Source organism: Artibeus jamaicensis, unplaced genomic scaffold (genome assembly GCF_021234435.1).
Source record: "Artibeus jamaicensis isolate MK-2021 breed Jamaican fruit bat unplaced genomic scaffold, CSHL_Jam_final contig_240, whole genome shotgun sequence".
In the NCBI taxonomy this organism is placed as follows: domain Eukaryota; kingdom Metazoa; phylum Chordata; class Mammalia; order Chiroptera; family Phyllostomidae; genus Artibeus; species Artibeus jamaicensis.
Window position 1 is genome coordinate 5,505,570 of NW_026521506.1, and position 15,279 is coordinate 5,520,848.

General features: G+C 38.4%; 1 pseudogene; it reads left to right on the plus strand.

Moving 5' to 3' along the window:
• Positions 1 to 9,358, plus strand: part of LOC119057299 (jupiter microtubule associated homolog 2-like) — a 47,225-nt pseudogene extending 37,867 nt beyond the window's left edge.
• The last annotated feature ends 5,921 nt before the right edge of the window (positions 9,359 to 15,279 follow it).

Genomic DNA, 15,279 nt, shown 5'->3' on the forward strand with positions numbered 1-15,279 from the left:
GGTAGGTAGAAAATAGACTGGGGAAGGTTAAGAATAGTATAGGAAATGTAGAAGCCAAGGAATTGATATATACCACCCATGGATATGAACTAAATGGGGGGGGGCGTGGGTGGGAGAGGGTGTGCAGGGTAGAGGGGAGTGAAGGGGGGAAATGGGACAACTGTAATAGTATAATCAATAAAATATATTAAAAAATAAAAGCACAAACAAAACTATAAGTTACATGATTTGTTTGATGTTTACATGGAATTCAAAGGAGTGAGGTAGGACAGATCAGGGCCTGATGACAGAATTTGGTGTTACAGCAACTGATTGTGGGTAAGGTTCATCAGTCTCTAAGGGAATTCAACTAGAACATTACTATCAAATGAAAATCATTATCTATTTCTTAGAATAGGCTCTTTTCTGAGCGAAGAGCTGGGGAGACAACTCACTGAATAGTCTAAATACACAGGGAGATTTACAGAAGGGGTACCTGAAACATGGAGGCAAAGACCCAAGAACTAGGAATATAGGGGCAACGGATAAAAAGTTAAGTGCAATTAAGGTCACTCAAAAGTCATGCCAAGGTAAATTTTACTGTGGAGCGGGGGGACAAGGATTGAGAACTGAATGTTACAGCAGAGATTCAAAGAGAATAGAATAGTACTGTTATGCACTGAATTTTGTCTCCCTCAATTTCATATATTAAAACCCTAACTCTCATCCTGACTGTATTTGGAGATGAAACTTTAAGAAAGTAATTAAGTTTAAATGAGGACAAAAGGGTGGGGCCCTAATTTGACAGGACTGGTAGCCTTTTAAGAAGAGGAATTAGACACCAAAGATCTCTCTTTCTCTCTCTCTCTCCCCCCACTCCTCTCCGTCTCCATGCAGAGGAAAGGCCATGTGAGGACATAATGAGAAGGTGGCCATCTACAAGCCAGGAAGAGAACTCTCAGCAGGAATCAATGCTGCTGCAGATTGATCATTGGACTTTCAGCCTCCAAACTGTGAGGAAATATATTTCTGTTCTTTGAGCCACCCAGTCAGTGGTGTTTTGTTATAGCAGCCTAAGCAGACAGTCCTGTGAACCTGAGCAGCTGGAGAGGAGCCAAAGTGGTCATTTATTCCGTGGTGAGTGCATCTGAAGTGCTGAGTTGGGGGCTCTGACCTGTGGCTCTTCTGGTTTATAGGGCCTGAGGGGCCTCGAGGCCATGTTAGGTGGGTTCTGATAGAGCCAAGGTTCTCAGTAACAGCATTCTTCTAACTCTGAGAACTGAGCACTTTTAAAAAATTTTTATTTCTTGGATTTAAAGTGATTTCACTATAGACCTAAAGGTAACAACAGATAAAAGGATAGGGATTAAAGCAAAGTGGATATATTTTTGTGGTAGAGAGCACAGGCATCAAGGATATGAAAATGGAGAAAAGAAATGTTTGTGTGTCACACAGACAGAAAGTGGCACTGAGAACTTGCATAATGAGCTCCATAAGGATTAGATACTATAAAGAATGACAGAAATCCTTTCCCAAAGAATAGTTTTGAAATAGTCCTACTAAATTGAATTGGCACTCTGAGGAGAAGGAAATACAATTAGTAGAAGGAAAATTTTCCTTCCTTCCATAGATACAAAGGCACAAAGAACTCAGTTAGAACCACAATTACAGCAATTCTTCCCAGAACGTCAGTTTTATGATTTACCAGAACCCATTCTGACCCTTAGAGAAAAGACTAACACCTTCTGTAATATCAGGAGGGCTAAATGAGTACATACTCTTGGTAGAAGACCAGTCAGTGGAAGGAATCAAAATGGTGAGGGTTCTGGCAATCTCAGAGTCATGACCATGATACAAAGGCAATGCATACTGCCTTTTGTATATGACGCCAGCATTTGTGGCTCATTTATTAGAAGTGTTTCTCTCCTAGACAATGGGATACCCTGTTCTGAGCCCTCTACATTCCTCTAAGTACATGCGTTTGCTCAGTCACTGATAAGGGGTGTAACTTGTGGCAAAGGATGAGAGATTTTCTTTCTGATTACCAAACGGCCTATAAAAGGAACAAACCGGCAATTCTGTACTCTGGTTTACATGAGGCAGACGAAGTAGTCCAGACTAAAAGAAGGCTCACCAGTAAGACTGTGTAGTAATACAATATTAAAATTAAATATTATCATAATATTTTACCATATCAGCTTTTCCTTCACAGGCATGAATTTCTTTTAAGAATGCACAAATGACATATTGAATAATATATTTACTGTATTTTGCTGTGCATAATGTGGACCTTTGCCCAGATTTCTGAGGGAGAAATAAGGATGTGCATTGTACGTGGGTAGTACTAATTTGTTACCAGTACATAAAATTTCTTGTACCTTGTATCTGTTCTTATGTTTTGTAATTATTTTTTACATAAAATTTCTTGTACCATAATATGTTAAAAAATAAATGTTAAAATTTCTTTATAATACAAAGAACAAGTATCTAAATATAAATTTAAAATTGAATTTAAAAGTTAAAACAAAAGTTTTTTCCTGAACATTTGGGCCAAAAACTTGGGTGCACATTATACACAGCAAAATATGGGTAACTAAAATTTCATTCATCTGCATAGTTTAATGTATATCATCATCCAGTTTTCTTAGGCTTGTCAACTAATGCTTTTTTCTTGGTGTTATTCACAACTTAAATAAATGTGTACATCCTGTTTGCTGTGCTCCTAAAAATAAATTGCTACCTTCTGATTAACTAGAAAGAAGAAATGATATTGCTTTTTTTACCACTTGTTCTAGGTACAGTGCCAGCAGGGCATAAAACCCAAACAGGAAAAAATAGACCATAATATACTTGGTCTAAGATTGTATCACTATGAAATAATGTTTTATTCTAAGAAAGAGGCAACAAAAATAAATAAATCATCACTTTCACCTCTAGGCTTTGTCATGAATAGATAGCTATTGGGAGGAGTTTAGGAGGGGAAGGGATTGAGCAAAAAGGAAAAAGGACTCACAGACATGGACAACAGTGTGGGGGTTGCTGGGGGAAGCAGGTGTAAGGAGACCGAATGGGAATGGGAAAAATACAATGAAATAACATTTTTTAAAAAAGAAATAGACCAGACGTTTCTAGAATCAACCTAAATAAGAAGATCCATAATAAAAATATCACAAGGCTAGTCTAGGATTTAGAACCAGGTTTCAAACTTCATTTCTTAACATTATCTGAAAATTGCAAATGGTATGCCATGCAGAATATTTCTGATACATACCACTGTGCTCTTTTTAAGGGTGGAGCTTTACATGGAAGTTCTTTACTCTGCATACTGTAAGTATTTTGCTAGTCACTTTGTATATATTGTTTTTGAACTTTACTAATGTTTCACATTTGTTAAATGTAGAATGTAAAATGATTTTCTAGGACAGACATTTTAAAAATTTTATTTAGTTATTTTTCAAGTACAGTTTTCTGTCTATTTCTCCCATCCCAGCCCACCCCGCCCCATGCTCCCCACCTCCCTCCCATTTTCACCCCCCTTAGTTCTCGTCCCTGTGTCCTTCCTATTTGTTCCTCCAAATCCGTCCCCCTTTTTACCCTTAAATTCCCTTCCCTCTCCCCTCTGGTCACTGTCCCCTTGTTCTCTATTTCAGTGTCTTTCTTTTTATTCTGCTTGCTTGTTTGTTTTGTTGTTTAGCTTCCTGTTAAAGGTGAGATCATATGGTATTTGTCTTTCAACACCTGGCCTATTTCACTCAGCATAATGCTTTCCAGTTCCATCCATGTTGTTGCAAAGGGTAGTAGCTCCTTCTTTCTCTCTGCTGCATAGAATTCCATTGTGTATATGTACCGCAATTTTTTGATCCATTCATTTACTGACATTTCTGTTTTACTTGTGACTGGTGTTTCTCAAGTGCTTAGAACAGAGCCTGGCAAATACTTATGTGAAACAATGGAAGTGTTTTTTTTCTTGTCCCAACTGAAATATAAGCCCTTCGAGGATAGAACCTTATATGAATGTTTGTAAGATATGCAATGTATGATACTATGTAAGGCATTAAAAATATTATAATCATCATTACTCTATGCCTTTGTACCTCCAAAGTCAAGTACAAGCCACTAGACACATATGGACACTCAATAAATGATTGTTAAGTTTTGGGGGCAACATATTCCTTCAGGAATCTAATCAAAGCTATAAGTTGCCCACCCCCCTTATCTGTGGTTTCCCTTTCCACAGTTTCAGTTACCTGTGGTCAACCACAGTCTGAACATATTAAATGGAAAACCCCAGAAATAATTCATAGATTTTAAACTGTGCACTATTCTGACTAGCGTGATGAAATCTCCTACTGAGCTCCTCAATCCAGCCAGGACACAAATTATCCCTTTGTCTAGCTTATCCCATTTGTATATGCTATTTGCCCATTTGTCACTGAGTAGCCCTCTCAATTATCAGATCAATTGTTGTGGTATCACAGAGCTAGCCTTCAAGTCACCCTTATTCTACTTAATAATGGCTCCAAAGCAAAAGAATAGTGATGCTGGCAATTCAGATATGCCAAAGAGAAGCCCTTAAAGTGCTTCCTTTACAGAAAAGGTGTGTATGTATAGGAAAAAACATAGTATCTATATGGCTCAGTACTATCCAAGGTTTTAGGTATCCAGTAGGGGGTCTTGATCATCTGGGAAGAAACAAGGCAGAATATTCCCAGAAAGCTAATTATTTGGATCCTGGGAAGGCGACCATAGAGAATCCACATTGCTCCTCCCCCTTTTCTCCTGAAAAAAAGAAACACACTGTGCCTGTGGTACCAGTAAACTTTGCCAAGTATCCTGCTCTTCCAAGGGTTTATTTTACCTGTTCTGTGGCAGTCACCTCACCCTAAACAAGATTCTAGTTTCTACATTCTTTGTCATCTGACATATGCTTGGAAATTGACTAAGTATATATGTAAAACATGTCAGAGTCTATAAGTACAAATATGACTTGATAAAACTATTGGAAAAGAATACTATCTTATTGCTGTTGCTCAGTTTTATTCTCAGCAATCTGTCAATCCTGATCTGGCATGTTCTGCCACTTCTGTGTACATTCATCCTTATGGCTCTTTGATAACTACTTTTTCCTGTAAAATTTTATTGTAAAGTCTAGTGCTTTCTCCATCTGCATGGCTGATGCAATATTTCCGATTCTAGAATGTTAAACAATGGAACATACTGTTTTAGTTAGAGGGAATAGAAATTCAAGTATGAAAATGTAGCCCCATATTTTTAAAGATAATAACTTATTCCTAACTTTCATTTATCAATTTCCAGCATTTATGGATCTCAGTGGTTTACAGTATTGAAATAGACCATGTGCAATGAGAATTCAAATATTCAATAAAAGCAATGAATTTTCATCCACCAAATACCATAATCAAAACAAAGGCTGACATCCAGTAATATAAATTAATTGCAACCTTTAAAAAAATTTTGTTGCTCTGTCGCTTATTACTCTCAACCATGTTTCAAGCTCTTGTTGTCTTTAAAAGGATCTATGTATCCAGATGGGAGATAATGCATGAGATAAGATCACAAGATCTATCTTAATTCCGGTTGAAACCAATCTGTTATTGTCCTTATTTTCTCAGGAAACTTTGAGGCAGAATGCATGACTAAATGAAGCCACACTGCGATTCCTCTGACCTAAAGGCATTTTGTCTCAATGAATTGTAAGTAGCTGACATTTCTTTAGTGTTGACCCATCTTTCTTTTTTTTCACTCTACTAATAGACTCTTCTACCTGTACTAGACTGAATTTTCTACTTTTGAAAGTATACAAGGAGAAAAAAATTCTTTTCTGTGAAGAAGAAAGGAATTTAGCTATGGAAGAAACCTAAGTTTACCAAGGAAACAGAAGTCATACTTCAGTTAACCCTGCCAGTTTTGAAAGAGTCACAGGTAATATTCGTGAGCTACCTATGTATCAAGAATTCAGAGGTTATATTAAAGGAAGCAAATGGACTCTTTAGAATGATGATGAATATGTCAAAATAAGGAATTTAGGCCTTCTCTTAAAAAAGAAGTGCCTCATCTTTTAAAGAAGTTTACAGAAGGATTTGGAAGGAACCAACAAATCTGGAAACATGCATTCTATTCTTAGCTGTGTGTGGTATTATTCTAGATATTTCATTCTGCCTTTCCCTGCCCTCTTCTGTAGAGCCATTGAGTCAAACTATATGACATTTAAGTTCAGTAAGCCCTAAAACTCCTTGATTTTAAAAGCTATAATTCTAAATAATTCAAGTATTAGGCAGAATGCTTGTGAGGATTTCTAACTTAGATCATTGTTACATTGATTTGGGCAAATTGTCACCCAAATTATATTCATCAAAATATAGCACTGATGGTATAATTTAGTATAGTTAGACTTGTGTCTATAAGATGGATTTTGGTGGGGACATTATTATCATATAATATATTATACACTTTCTCAGAACGTCTCATCTGATCCAAGTCTCAAGTAAAATTGAACTTCTGAACAAATCGTCCATTGTTATAAAATGAACACTATGATAGAATAAATTATGGAACTGATGAGATTTCCCTCTTTGCCTTGGTTCCTAGAAAACCAGAGCTTACCTGTAATATATGTATTTATGGTATGCATATTTGTATTAGCCTCATTCTTAGGTTTCATTTTATGTTACTATCTTTGATTTGATCTTTTCCTCTTTTCTTCCTACATTTAAAATTTTTTAATTGATTTTAAAGAGAGAGAAAAGGATGGAGAGAGAGAAACATTGATTTGTTGTTCCACGTATTTATGCATTCTTTGGTTGATTCTTGTGTGTAATTTGACCCCAGGGATCAAACCAGCAACCAGGTAACCTTTGCTTATCCGGATAATGCTCTAAGTAACTGAGCTACCCTGCAAGGAACTGCCTACATTTAATTCATGCTGTCTTGTTTTATGGTTTGCATCCTTATATACTACTTCAGCCTTTTAGGAACAAAGCAGGTTATAAATAAACAGCCTGTAAATGTAACCTGGATTGGTTCTTCACTGCTGTTACTATAACAAATGGCATGACAGTTTGTTTAATGAGTTAAACAATGTAAATTGGTTATCTTACAGTTCTGTGGATCAGAAATCCAAAACAGGTCTCACTGGGATAAACACAAGATATCAGAACAGGCTGCATTCCTTTCTGGATACTTGAGGCAAGAATTCATTTCCTTGCTTTTTCCAATTTCGAGAGGCTACCTGCATTCTTTGGCTCCTGGCTCCTTTTCCTGTTTTATTTACTATTTTTAAAAGATTTTATTTATTTATTTTTAGACAGAGGGGAAGGGAGAGAGAAAGAGGGGGAGAGAAACATCAATGTGTGTTTGCCTCTTACGTGCCTCCTACTGGGGACCTGGCCCACAGCCCAGGAATGTGCCCTGACTAGGAATCGAAGTGACAACTCTGGTTCACAGGCCAGCACTCAATCCACTGAGCCATAACAGCCAGGGCACTTTTCCCATTTTAAAAGTAAGCAACATCACTAAGGGCCCTTGTGGTTATACTGTGCCCTCCCAGATAATCTAGGATTATCTCCCACTTTAAGCTTCTTACCCTGAATTAAATCTGCAGAGTATCTTGTGCCATGTAAGGTAGCATATATGCAGATTCCCAGCACTATGACATGGACATCTTTGGGGGGCCATTATTACGCTTACTATATCAACCCTGCCTAGTTATTAATAAAAAAGGGGAAAATGAAAAGGAAACGATTAAATTTTTTGAAACAACTGAATTTTCATTCAGTAGTTAAATACTGAAATCTCACATGACATGTCCTATGAATCAAGAATGTTGCTATTGGCCCTGACCAGTGTGGCTGTGTTGGTTGGGCATCATCCCACAATGCTAAAGGTCACTGGTTTGATTCCGATTAAGGCATATGCCCTGGTTGCAGGTTCAGTACCAGGTCAGGGATCATAGGAGAGGCAACCGATTGATGTTTCTCACATCAATGTTTCTCTCCCTTTCCTCCCTCTCCCCCTCCTTCCCTCCTTTTCTTCAAAAATAAATAAAATCTGTAGAAAAAAAGAATGGTGCCATTGGTCGCAATGTAAATGGGTACAACCACTGTGGAAAACGGTATGGAGGTTCCTCAAAAAATTAAAAATAGGCCTGCCATGCGATCTGAAATTCCACTTCTGGGTATTTATCTGAAGAAAATAAAATCATCATGTTGAAGAGATAGCATTCTTTTCTGCCTATATTTAAAATTTTTTTAATTGATTTTAAAGAGAGAGCAGAGGACAGAGACACAGACAGACAGAGAGAGAGAGAGAGAGAAAGAGAGGGAGAAAGATAGAGAGAAACATTGATTTGTTGTTCCATGAAGAGATACCATGTTTATTGCAGCATTTTCTTAATTACTAAGGGATGGAGACAACATAAGTGTTCATGAAAAGATGAGTAGATAAATACAATATATGATATATAAAATATACATATATTTTTTTCAGAGAGCAAGGGTGGCTGAGCCGGCTCCAGGTGCACCACAGGTGCGGGTGTGGGCACGACCAATGGGGAAGCTGTTGGGTGACCTCACAGAGCATCGGCCTCGGCCTTCTTCATTAGAGAGATGGGCGAAGAAGTGGATGTGCTCCCATGCCTGCCAGCATCTCAGCTGAGGGCTGGGGGCCATGAAGCCTGAGGGAGGAGCATCAAGCAATCTTTTCGGAAGTCCAGAAGGAGGTGTTCCTTCAAGCCAACCCAACAGGATGGCAATGAATATTTTTGGACCAACTGGAGGACCTCAGAATATTTCTAAAAGGACCAACCCCCCATGGGGAAAATGAAGTGGTTCCTTTGAGGTATCAACACCTGTGCACACTCCCCAGTCTCTGAACCCACCTGGTGGGAACACTAGTAACATATTTGGATCACCAGTGACCACCACTTTACTCTTGGCACACCCAAACAAACCCAAGAACCACATATTCTTGCGTGAGGAAGACCCAAAATTAGACCTTAAAGCTACAACAAGCACCTTGCCCAGAGAAGAGCTGGGTGAGAAAGGTGACCGGAGAGAGGCAGACTATGCTCAGGAGCCCCAGCCCACATCCACAGTTGGCAGCCCACGGCCTTGATCTCACAACAAAGTCCTGAATCTGCCTGGAGGCCAATCCAGCATCTCCTTCCACTAGAGCAGCTATTGCTTTCCCTTGAAGCCAGATAACAAACTCAAAAGATAGGGTTTCAAATATAGTTTCTTTAGTCCAAAAGAACCAGGTGGGGGAGTGTCAGTATTGTTGAGAATATGGAGCCACTGCTCAGGTTCCACTGACACCATGAGAGCCACAGAGGAGCTCACCTTCCAGACTGCTGAGAAACACATTTTTGTGTGTGTGTGGGGGGAATGTGACACCTTGGTGAACACTCATTTGTAATTTTGGATGTGAGAGGAAGTCTCAGATGGGCTGGGTGGGGAGCTTATGCAAGTCCATGGGATTGTGATGAAGGGAGGTCTTCCATGTCCTTGTTACATCAGCAACATGCCAACCAATTAGGTATCTGCCACTTAACATAGTAGCAGAGTTTAAAACCTTAGAAAGAAATCCAGAAACGACGTTAAGCATAAATCAAATAGTTGTTCTAAGTCTTACCCTTTACAGAGAGATTGTTACCCTAACCCTCTGTGGTGATCTGACAGGAATCTGCCTTTCACTCATGAGGGACTAGTCTTGGTCTATTTACAGACTGGTTTTGCTGTGAATTGTTTTTTTTCTCTCTCATCCCTAAATCTTGGTCTTTGCTCTTTACCAGAGATGTGGACAATTCCTTTATCTGCTAGGCCCACTGACTTCTTCAAGACTAAAACTGTCCAGATACATCCAGGTAATTAGGTTATTTAAATCCTTCATGTGTCTTACTTTATTCCCGTTGATATTAGGTAGAAGAGATGCTGGAGAACCTTGGGTTTGTGGGTTTGAATTCTTTAATAATACCTACAGAGCTATTCTTAAACAGCAGCTTTACATAAGCAACTATGGACTGGTCTATTTCTGATATGTTTCTAGGAAAAAGTTACTCAGGTTTACCAAAGAAGAAAAATTTGCTTAGGCCACCCTTTATAAAGTTCTGCAGAACCTCTGAACTATATTCCTTTTCTAGAAGGGACTTGGAAACCTCAGGCTAGGAGATTTACTAGTTTGGCAGCAAAGCCTCAGCTGGCCGGTGGAGTTTCTTTTCTCAGTCAGGCAGAAGTTTCTTGCATTCAGCCTCCTAAGGGTATAGTCTCCATTCACTGATGCTGGACCAACAGTTAACAGGAGAATGGGTTTGTGTGGTAGTGGCTTTTGTTATGGGCGCCTACAGAGAAAATGCCAGGTGGTAGAAATGTCATCATTATTAAAATTGAGGAGAGAAACAGCTGTGTTTGGTTATCATCACAGTGGCTGAGACACTGAATGCCTGCGGGAGCTGCCTGCCAAACCGCACTTCTTACACCAGGCACATTAGCAGGATCTGTAGGTGGCTTTGTCAACCAAAGAGTTTCCCTCCTTTCAGTTGTCCTGCTGACTTCGGAGCCCAGAAATACTCATTCCATGTGATTTCATAAGTACTTCCTGTCTCCATGCTCCAAGTAGTCATTTTTAAAGAAATTTGTTTGGAATTCAGAGCATTTTTTCCACATTAAAAACAGACAGTAACCAGAGGGAAGAGGGAAAGGGATAATGGGGAGGGAGGGGGTAAGTTTGCAGGAACAACTATAAAGGACACGTGGACAATAACAAGTGGGGGTGGAAACAAGGGAGGGAGGTGGGGATGGGTGGGGTTGGGGGGGAGAGATGGGGGGAAAGGCAGAAAACTGTACTTGAACAACAATACAATTCAAAAGTATTTTAAAAATGTTGTAAGTGGTAAACCCAAATACACTAATTTGTTTAACTTACAGTGAAATGTGCTAATGGTGGAAATGAGCTGCCACTTATAACTACACTTTGTTTTTTCATGTACAAGAAAATGATTTGTGAATTCCAAATTGGGTTGCTAGGAAGAACCCTGACATTGTACTGCTGGCCCTGGTGAATTTGCTCTCACTGTCAGCTGAATGACAGGAAGAAAGAACTCTAGCTCTGTCCACTGGCAGGGATTTCTGGGGTGGAGATAGGGAAACCAAAGATGGGAAGAGAGGCCTACAGGGATGAGGAAAACCGGATCTGTAGCAAGAGACTCTGGGCAGCAGTGACAAGTCCAGTCTTTGCTCCTCATCTTTACCCCCTTTTCCTCCCTGAGGCTTTAGGGGTGGTTTAGAGTGCCTGCACAGTCTGGTCGCTGGGAGAAGCAGAAGAGGAGTTTCTGTTACTGCTCGATGGGGATGGTCATCTGTATTTGGAAAATGCTCTAGACACTAGGGCTGTCTGTGTTTGGAAGATTCATGAACTATTAGCATCTTGTTCTCAACCTCTAGGCTGCACTGAGAAATTACCAGTCTGTATTTTTATTAAGCCTTAAAACAGTGTGTTTATTTGATGCTAACTTTTTTCTAGATAGAGCTGTATCAAAAGCAACAAAACTACTTACATGACGATGTAATTCTGATAAGAACATTTTGGTTTTTTCACAAGGCAGAATTGGGTACAACAGTTGAATTAAACTTAGTAATCATGTAAAAAATAAATAAAATATACATACATATATACAGAGTGGGGCAAAAGTAATTTTACAGTAATTCATATGAAAAATAACACAATAATTGAATAATACGAGAATAAACTCTGTTTTGCGTACTCACAACTGTAAACCTACTTTTGCACCACCCTGTCTATGGTGGTGCAAAATATAAGATTGAGTATTATTTGGTCATAAAAAGAAGGAAATCCTGCCATTTGTGACACCACTGATGGACCTTGAGGGCATTATGCTAAGTGAGATAAGTCAGACAAAAAAGACAAATACTATATGGTCTTATTTATATATACAAACTAAAAACATGGAAGTCATAGAAACAGTAAAAAAATGTTTTTTTTCAAGGGCTGAGGGGTGGGAGAAATTGGGAGATGTTGATCAAAGTTTACAAATTTCTAGGAACAAGGTAAGTTCTGGGGATGTAGTGTACACATGGTGACTCTTGTTAATAACACTGTACTGTATACCTGAGAGTCGCTATGAGGTAAAGCTTTAATGTTTTCAGTACCACCCCCACAACACAATGGTAGTGATGTGAGGTGAGGATGTGTAACTAACCTTATTGTGCCAAACATTTTGATATATATATAGACATCTATAGATATTTCTTTTTGAAGATTTTATTTATTTATTTTTAGAGAGAGGGAAAGGAGAAGAGAAAGAGAGGGAATGAAACATCAATGTGTGGTTGCCTCTCACACTCCCCAACTGAGGACCTGGCCTGCAACCCAGGCATGTGCCCTGACTGGGAATCAAACTGGTGACACTTTGATTCACAGGCCCGTGCTCAATCCACTGAGCTACACCAGCCAGGGCAGACATCTATAGATATCTCAAATCATGACTCTGTATATCTTAAACTTACATAATGTCATATGTAAATTTTATTTTAATAAAGCCAGTGGGGGAAGAAAAGAATGTAGTGCTTGAATTAGAGGATGAAAATGGACTCTTATAAATCCTTAGTATCAGAATAAGTAAGATGTAGGAAAGGCTGGACTAAATTTTTTTTAAAAATGTCTTTTTATAGATTTTTTTAATGTACCAGGAAATCTTAATTTGAGAAATAGACTGATTATCCTAGGAGCTATATTATCCAGGCATATCTGAAGGGTTCAAGGAATACACTGGTTAGAAAACTGTTTTCATGTAGAGTCATCGAGCATCCTGGATTGGGAGTAGGGATGGATTTCATCATTAGCAAAGAGAAAATTGTGGCAAATAGTTTGGGTAGAGTGATTCTGTCACTTTAAAACTGAGCCAGAATCCATTCTCAGCAACCCCCCACCTCACCAACCATGTTCTCACTTGTAAGAAACCAGACCCTTTGAATCCTTTTTCCTTACTTTCACCTAAGTCAACTTTCCCCCTCTGGAATCACAGATAACATATTGATGCATACCTTGAGTTGTTTATACAGGAACCCAAACCCCCACAATATAGAAAATTGTTGACCTAACCTGACCACCAGAAGATTGATGAGCAAAAATCCTAAATTTTCTCTTTTTAACTCCAGGTCCTAGCAATCCTAGCTGATCACACATTGAAGACTCCTATTCCCAATCTTACCATTTAAAACCAACAACCAATGAGCAGACCAGCAAAAGCTGCCGGTTCTCCATTCTATAGTACTTTATAATAAATCCTTGTCAGTTTATCTGGCTGTTTGGGCACCAAGTGAGCCAGCTCCGTTTTAGTTCAGTTCGGTAATAACTTTCATTATCCCATTGTCCCGTCCTCATGTTCTTCTTCCAGAGTCCTAAATCTACTTCATTAAATCTCTGTAGGGCTTAGATAGAAGAAGTAATGTGGTGGACATGTTCTTCATTTGTGGTCACTTTTAGAATAAAAAGCACCCTGAGCAACAAACCAAACCAGCATACAAAGTGCACGAAGAAGCCAAAGAGGTCACCATCCATTTGAGCACTTGTAATGGCAAGTGAGAGCTAGTAATTAGAGCAGCCAAAGGAGAAAATGGCAGAACATATCTAAGAAATTTATCCTCTAGAGGACCATGATCTGGAGGGCATCTGAAAAAAACATGGTCGACACCATGGGATCACCAAGCAACGCACCATATTCAAATTCATGTGAGATATTCCTCGGGGACTCACCGAATTGGAGCTAGTTGAAGGGAGCAGGTGTTCCAGCAATTCTACAAGTGCCAGCAAGGCCAGAGAATTTCTTTGTTATTTTTATTGTGCCGTGATTACGATGCAAGATTAGTATGCCCTGGGAGCAAATGAGCTGTAACAGCTTCAATGGTTTTAAGGAGTGAGCATGAAAACTAGGTTCTTACACATGCCAATTACTTTTATTGGGCCTGTTAATTCATCGGTAATATGAGGGACTAGTCTTGGAGTTCCCCTTCACTCTAAACTATGATATATAAAACATAAGGTTAATGCATTTAGTAAGACAGACTAATTGTTAAGAGTGTTGCCAAATACAAGCTCTCTAAAACAGGTTAGACTGACTTATAACAATTATATAGAAGGTGGGGAAAAAGCATGTTTACAATTGTTTACATGGAAAATAATACAGTAGTTAATAAATAAAAATACCGGAATAAACTCTGTGTTTTGGGTACCCACAAATGTAAAACTCCTTTGGCCCACCCTGTGCATAGCATTATTGAGAGGGATTTAAATATTAGGGGGAGAAACACTTAAGAGACATCTTAAAAACATACTGTTGAATGAAAAATACAAGGTTCATATAATACAATTATTTTGTGTAACTTTATAAAACAGTATCACTGTGGGTATTTATATAAATAGTAAAAGCCTAAAAATCCTGGGCAGGAATAATATATTCATAATTTCAGGATAATGAAACCTCTAGAAGTTGGCTACTGGGAAGGGGATTAGACTTCAGATGCATTTGTAATACTGAGTTATTTTTGGAGTACAAGTTAAAATAAAATATGGCAAAGTTTAATATTAATATTGTAAATACAGTCAGCCCTCTGCATCTGCAAGCTCCTTAGCCATGAGTTCTACATTCATAGATTAAACCTATCACAGATCGAAAATATTCAATAAAAATGTTATGGGTTTTTTTGAGGTATACACTATGCAGTTAGGCCTATGATAGTTGTGTCTGTAATTAATGCATACAGACATTCCTTTCTTGTCGTTATTGTTTAAACAATACAGTATAACAACTATGTATGTAGCATTTACATTGTATTAGGTATTATAAGTAACATGGAGATGATTTAAAGTACAGAGGAGGATGAGTATAGGTTATACACAAATATACAAGGGACTTGAGCATCTGCAGATTTTGGTATCTGAGGGGGTCTTGGGAGAAATCCCCTGTGGATACCAAGGGACAACTTTTATTTTTGACTAAGATATTTTATATAGAGAATAATAATCTTTAAAAGAAAAATGACGGTTGAAGATATACACTAATAAAGGGTTGACAAAACTGCAGCCCATGGGCCAAGCCCAGTCCAGGGACTGTTTTTGTATGACCTTTGAGCTATGAATGGTTTTTACATTTTAAAAAGATTGTTCAAAGCAGAATAAAACCAAAAGGATATAAGTAGAGAACTAATGTGGCTCACAAAGACTAAAATATTTAGTATCTGTCCTATTACAGAACAAATTTATCAATCA